Below are 6,000 nucleotides of genomic sequence, written 5' to 3' on the forward strand. Positions count from 1 at the left end.
GGCAGTGAAATTTCGCTTAAGTGACTTGTAGAACGTCCGCCTTCGCTCCCTCGTGAATTCGTAGAGAAGAAAAAAAAATTGCCGTCGTCGGTCATGAACAGAAACTTCTGACATCCCGATGCCGTTAAAGACAATTTATTTTGTTCGCAGTATTTAGCTTGTTCACCAGTCATCGAACATCACTTACTATTGTGCAGGGCGAAATAGTACAAACAAAAATAAGCACGTGTGTCTTCTACGTGCATGGTACGGCGTTCTATCATCCTTTCTGGCGGGTGCTGCGATACGCGTCGTCGACGGGCTCGATGACGTCACTCGAGCGCGCACAAGGCCCTTTCACTACCGTCGTTGGAGCAGTTGAAGGCGTCCGAGAATTCGTCCATTGTGGCCAGCGGCAAGGCACAGTGCGCTTTCGGGTCCAGATGACCCGGGACGGTGCTCGCGGCGCACGACATGAGGCAGTAGCGAACGAAGAAGGTCCGCTGGGCGTCCATCCAGTATTCATGCCAGTTGGACGCTGACTGGTACGGTTCCAGGGCGTCCTTCAAGGCACCGTGCGCCAGAGCCAATCCGCGAGACGTCAAGAACAGCTCGCCCCAAGCATGCGTCGTTGCTTCCTCCGGTGTACTAGAGGGTAGGCTGCGCGGGCCATGCAAAGATAGATAGATAGATAGATAGATAGATAGATAGATAGATAGATAGATAGATAGATAGATAGATAGATAGATAGATAGATAGATAGATAGATAGATAGATAGATAGATAGATAGTCAATCAGAAGGCAGTCTTTTTTAGCGATATTCGCCACCACTTTTCCGTATCGGGTGTTTCTAGCTTCTTACCGTGGGCCGGTCCCGGAGATAGTGCAGCCTAAACATGTCGACCGCTATGTCCCCCTTGGGACCACTGGTCGTCCTGATGTTTCGAATATAATTATTTTTCTATATATTATATTTATTGAGCAAAAAAAAGATTCGCAGTTCCGCCGGAAAGGAGAAGCACTGATAGCGATAGCAAATTAGTAGATAGTACGAAGTAAGGATAGTAGTTTTATCGACTGTATAAACGTGTAAATATTCGCTTACTAACTGAATTAACAATGATAAAATGTGTAAGCGCGACTCAACGAGGACGTAGAAAGAAAGGCACACGGAGACAGCTGTCTTTGTGTGTCAGCTTCTCTCTATACGTCCTCGTTCAGTCGCGCTTACACATTTTATCCTGGATTCAATGCGACTAGCCCGCCAACATGTTTTATCTAAATTAACCAGCACGGCGTCACGTGCGCACAGGTAAACATGAACACACATTGCTCGATAACAGCAGAAACTGTCTGTGAAAACGTTGGAATCAGGAATCGCGGCAGCCGCGAACCAGTTGATCTTCGTGCATCTGTCGCTTCAACGCGTACGAAACGTCGTAAGCATACGAAGGTACCAGCACTAAGCGCACTCTGCAAACATCACAGATCACCTTGAAGATGAGGCCCACGCGGGTGCGCACTTTAGCCACGTCGCAGATGCTTTCAAGGCACACGAGCGCCGACAACGCGTCTCTACGGCGCCCGCCAAAGGCGTCTACTACGGTGTCCGCGACCCGCGTGGCCAACGGCGCAGTGAACACTGCGGTTGTCTCCACTCTGTACGGAGCGGTGGCGCACCCGCCCGAGAAGAACGCTCCTCCTCCCTCACCTTAGCCCTGCCTCGCGCGCCACAGGAGAGGGCACGCACTCGAAATTGAACAGCGTTCGCCGGCTCACCCTCACACGCTTTCACTCATACGGAACCTCACGGCGACGCCGACGGCAGAAATGCGCCTGGAGTGTCCATATAAATTGCTATCGCAATAATATAATTGTCCGACGGCAGGTTTCGAACAGAGGACCCCTAGTACAGCGCCCGACGCTCTAACCATTATACCAGGGGCATGCCCCAGCAGGCTGAATAGAACATCCTTGAACATTTCCCGCGTGCAAGCCAGCGCGTTCAGACACTTCAGACACACGCCGCGCGACAAACCGCCGTTGTCGATAATTACACGTACAGAATCCCAATTTCTTTAGTTTTATTACGTTTTCTGAAGAACATTATTCACATTAACTGTACGCCTTCAGTTTGTGTCATAACTTGAACGCCAGGTGGCGAAATATGTCTAGGCATGTGCTTGTTCAAATCGCACTGACTGGTGTACACAAGCAGCTGAATTTAAGACCTCAGGTTAGACAGCTTTGCTTGCTGGAACGGATGGTACAACAGCTACGCAGACCCTGCCAGCTTGTGCCATCGTTTTCGCACACGTAGTAAAACCACAATACCTGTCGGTGCGCGGTTTCTGCAGCAAAGCACAGCGTTTCTCTCATCACGCAAACATGCCTCCGAATGTTAATTGTCAGAATGCACGCCAAGGAGCTCCTGTGAAACGTTAATCGTACTGAAGCATGGAGGGCCCGCATACGTGCCAAGAACGCTCCGTCGTCCAGACGAAGGAACAACGGGCTGCTGTGTGTGCAGCTCAACGTCAGACGCGCCCGGACGCGGCGCTGCGGATGCAGTATCGAAGCTGAGGCTAAGCGACAACGCCTTCGGAATTTACCCTGCAGTTCAAAATCGCGATGCGGACGCACACATTGTGCCCGTCATGGACATGCCGCAGCAGAGGAACGCGAGGCCGACGGAAGGCGACAGCGCCTACAAGAACCTGAAGCCCTAGCCGATGCTTCTCGCCGTCATTGAGTTTTTCCTATCCACGTGTTTGCGAACGTCACGCCACGTGTGTATGTAACCCGCAACTCACTCCGTAAGACGGTCTTTCATCAACTTCAACTGGAGTTTGAATCGCCATTAAACTTTTAAAGTGAAAGCTTTACTAACCGCGTGGGGCCAGTTTCACCGTCGCCAGCAATATCACCTTCGTTTGACCGCAGCTACGCCGTAGCCTTGGCAACGCGTCACGTGACTCGCCGCGCCGAGCTCCGCCGCAACCGCCGGCTTGGCGCATGCGCTCTCCGCAGTTGGGTCGCCGCCTGACCAGGTGACTCGCGGCGCGCCTAAGAGGAGCGCCACGCTCGCCTAGTCAGTGCGAGCTTGGCCATGGATGAGAGCGAGGCCGGCCCGTAGCGGGAAGCTTTGAGCAGTCGTCGCCAAGCGGCGTCTGACCACCCCGCGGATATCGCCCGGCGAGCTGCTTCACTGGAGTGGGTCCGGAATGCAACAGGCGTCGCACCGTCGAGATCAATGTAGCGACCGAGTTCGCGCCCTGTACGTTTGTGCTTCGACGCTACGCATGTTCGCGGTGTTTCTTCGCATGCCCAGCAGTTGCGCTTTCCCTGTGGCACAACAGGCGTCGCACCGCCGAATGATGCGTGTCTACCCAAGCCTAATCACAGTCATGCCTATAGCCACCGACCTAGGCACAGCCGTCATACCCTGCTTAACGATGATTGTATACCTAAGTATAATAATTACAGCTAAATCAAAGGTTAACCAAGTGAAACCGAGACTTAACCAGGCTAAGCCAAGCTTTCAGTTTGCATATCCAGGGTTAGCTAGCTGAGCTAAGGCGCATCAAATTTTTTTCAAGTACCGTAACACACCCACATAGAAATGTCTGACGGTGTCCTACTAACGTGGCGTGTTGGGAAGGTTGTAGGGAAACCTCCTCTTCGCTAGAAAATTTATGGTAACGCCGTTCTGCTAGATGTCTTCTGGGATGGCAAAATCCGTTCGCGGTATGGTGACTATCTTCGAGCCTTCGATGTATACCTTTTGTTAGAGCATTTCCCAAGGAAGGAAGCGTACGTGATGTTCTAGTATCCGGACTCGACGTTGTCCTATGCAGAAGGCAAAAGTTCCTATTGAAACGCCGAGTAAGCTCGGGTTGGACTTCTTTTACGGCGTTGCCATCCGCTGGCAACGAGGACGAACTGGATGCGGTGCCGATCATGTCTTATGGGATGCCTGCAGTAACCTTGGGCTCGGAACGCGGTATAGGCCGCTACTCCCGCACCCTTGACATCATTGCCCTTACGCCTCTGACACGTTCTCTGCGCGTGCCTCTGCGTTGATCATCTCCGTCTGTGTCCTCAAGTTTGTCTACCACTTAGTCCCGCGACCCGGTGAAACGTTTTCCTTACAAGTTGCAGTGCTATCTGAACTTTCTCGTGAACGCACATGCTGGCTTGTTTTGCTAGCTTTGTATTTGGTTGTCCTTGTATGAAGGTGTAACTCTTTTTTGCTGGACTGTGCGTCCGTGCAAACGACCCTGTCTTTCATTGTATTTCGTTATCTTCTTTGATAGCTACTTAAGCACAAACCGCATAGCTCCGTGACATTCACTGAGCGCTTTCATATGTCCTTCGGCCACGCTATCCCTGGCGCCTTTTGTGCGCGCACCGACTCTCATGCACCTCCGTTACCCTGCACTTCCCGTTTTTCAAACAATCTCAATGAATTCAAACAAATCATTACGCAGTTTACAAGCGTAACGAGCACCTAAGACCGTGCAATCAATCTTTACGCACCTGGCGGCTTCGCGACCGTCGTGGTCTCTTCGGTATGCAGCTGCTGACGAATTCGTCAGTCGAGAGGTGAACGCTTTCAAGCACTGTTCGAAGTTCTGCACCGACACGATTTCGTTGTGGCGCAAGACGCCTGAATGTAACGACAAATCTACGGCGGCTCGGTACAGCTGCCTAGCCACCAGGAATGCCCAAGAGCCCATGGAGAACTCCAGAGGAACTTCCTTCGAGTACAGTACAGGACGTCGGCTCAGGTATCCCGGCACAAAGACAAGGCCCAGGGTATCAACGTAAACGACACTCTCTCCAAGAAAGGCCTTGTCCGCCTCCCTGTCCAATTCCGATTGCGGCGTCGCCAGGTAAGCCATGGCCCGTGCCGAGCGAAACTTCGCGTACGTCAAGGGGAATTGCGAAAGCTTCGAGAAGGTCATATTGGGGACAGCCGCTCGTAACGGGAACAGTGTTCGTAGTAGCGTCGACTCACCCTGGTGTGGTGGCTCGGAAGAGTGCAGGTGAACTCTGCTCGCAATACTTTCGATTACTTTTCTTAAACTCTTGCAGACTCCTGAAGTGCACTCTTGGACGGCGTTTGCGAACAACTTCAGCAGCGGCGGGAACGCTACTGCGGTGTCAGCCCCGCCTCTCGAGGAGGACTCGTCCAATAGTTTTTTGTCCACGGCTGACCGAGCATAAGCGACGGCGCTCTGAGTGGTGTGCAGACAGACTTCGACGAGTCGTTCGGGGCTCCTGAAGCCCCGCCGTCGATGGAAGTCGAGTCTCAGGGCGTCGACGAGAACATGGAGGTATAGGTACGCCGAGATCGCCAGAAGATCCCCGACAGAACTCTTCAGGTATGTGTAACGAAGTATATTGCTCAGGGCGTCCCACTGGTCGGAGAACGCTTCGGATTTGTAATCCAGTTTGTCCTCGCTGCTGACCACGTGCGTGTTGATAAGCCTGATCCAACGATACGTTCGGGATCCGTGGCACAGCGCGCCTAGCGCGCTGATAGCGCGCCTCTCGACAGGCGAATGGAGGGGCGGCCGCGGGTAGTACACAGCGTGGTCTATGTTGAGTACTTCGTCGAGCGTCACGTTAAAGCCAGTCTCCGCCGGCATCATTTTCTCGGCTTGCTCGAACACGATGGAGAGGTATTCCTGGACGTCCTCGGACTGCGGTGTCTCGCCCAGTTTCCGTCCAAGAGTCATGCCCGGGAACAGCCGGAGACGCGTGATGCCGTCGCTGCTGACTACGAGCTGTGCTCCCAAGAACGTGTGCACGCCGTGAAGGATGGACAGCGTGAAAATCCGCTTCATGATGGACATGAAATTCGTGGCTTCGACTGCGGATTCGGCCTCTGTCCGGAACGACTTCACCGTTTCGGCCATGGAGGAGGACACTCCGTCCGCCGCTGCCGAAGTGAAACGGATGCAGTACGAGTAGAACTGAGCGACTTGCAGGAGCGAACTCGACGCGTTTCCGTT

This window comes from Dermacentor andersoni, chromosome 11, assembly GCF_023375885.2.
Source record: "Dermacentor andersoni chromosome 11, qqDerAnde1_hic_scaffold, whole genome shotgun sequence".
Classification (NCBI taxonomy): domain Eukaryota; kingdom Metazoa; phylum Arthropoda; class Arachnida; order Ixodida; family Ixodidae; genus Dermacentor; species Dermacentor andersoni.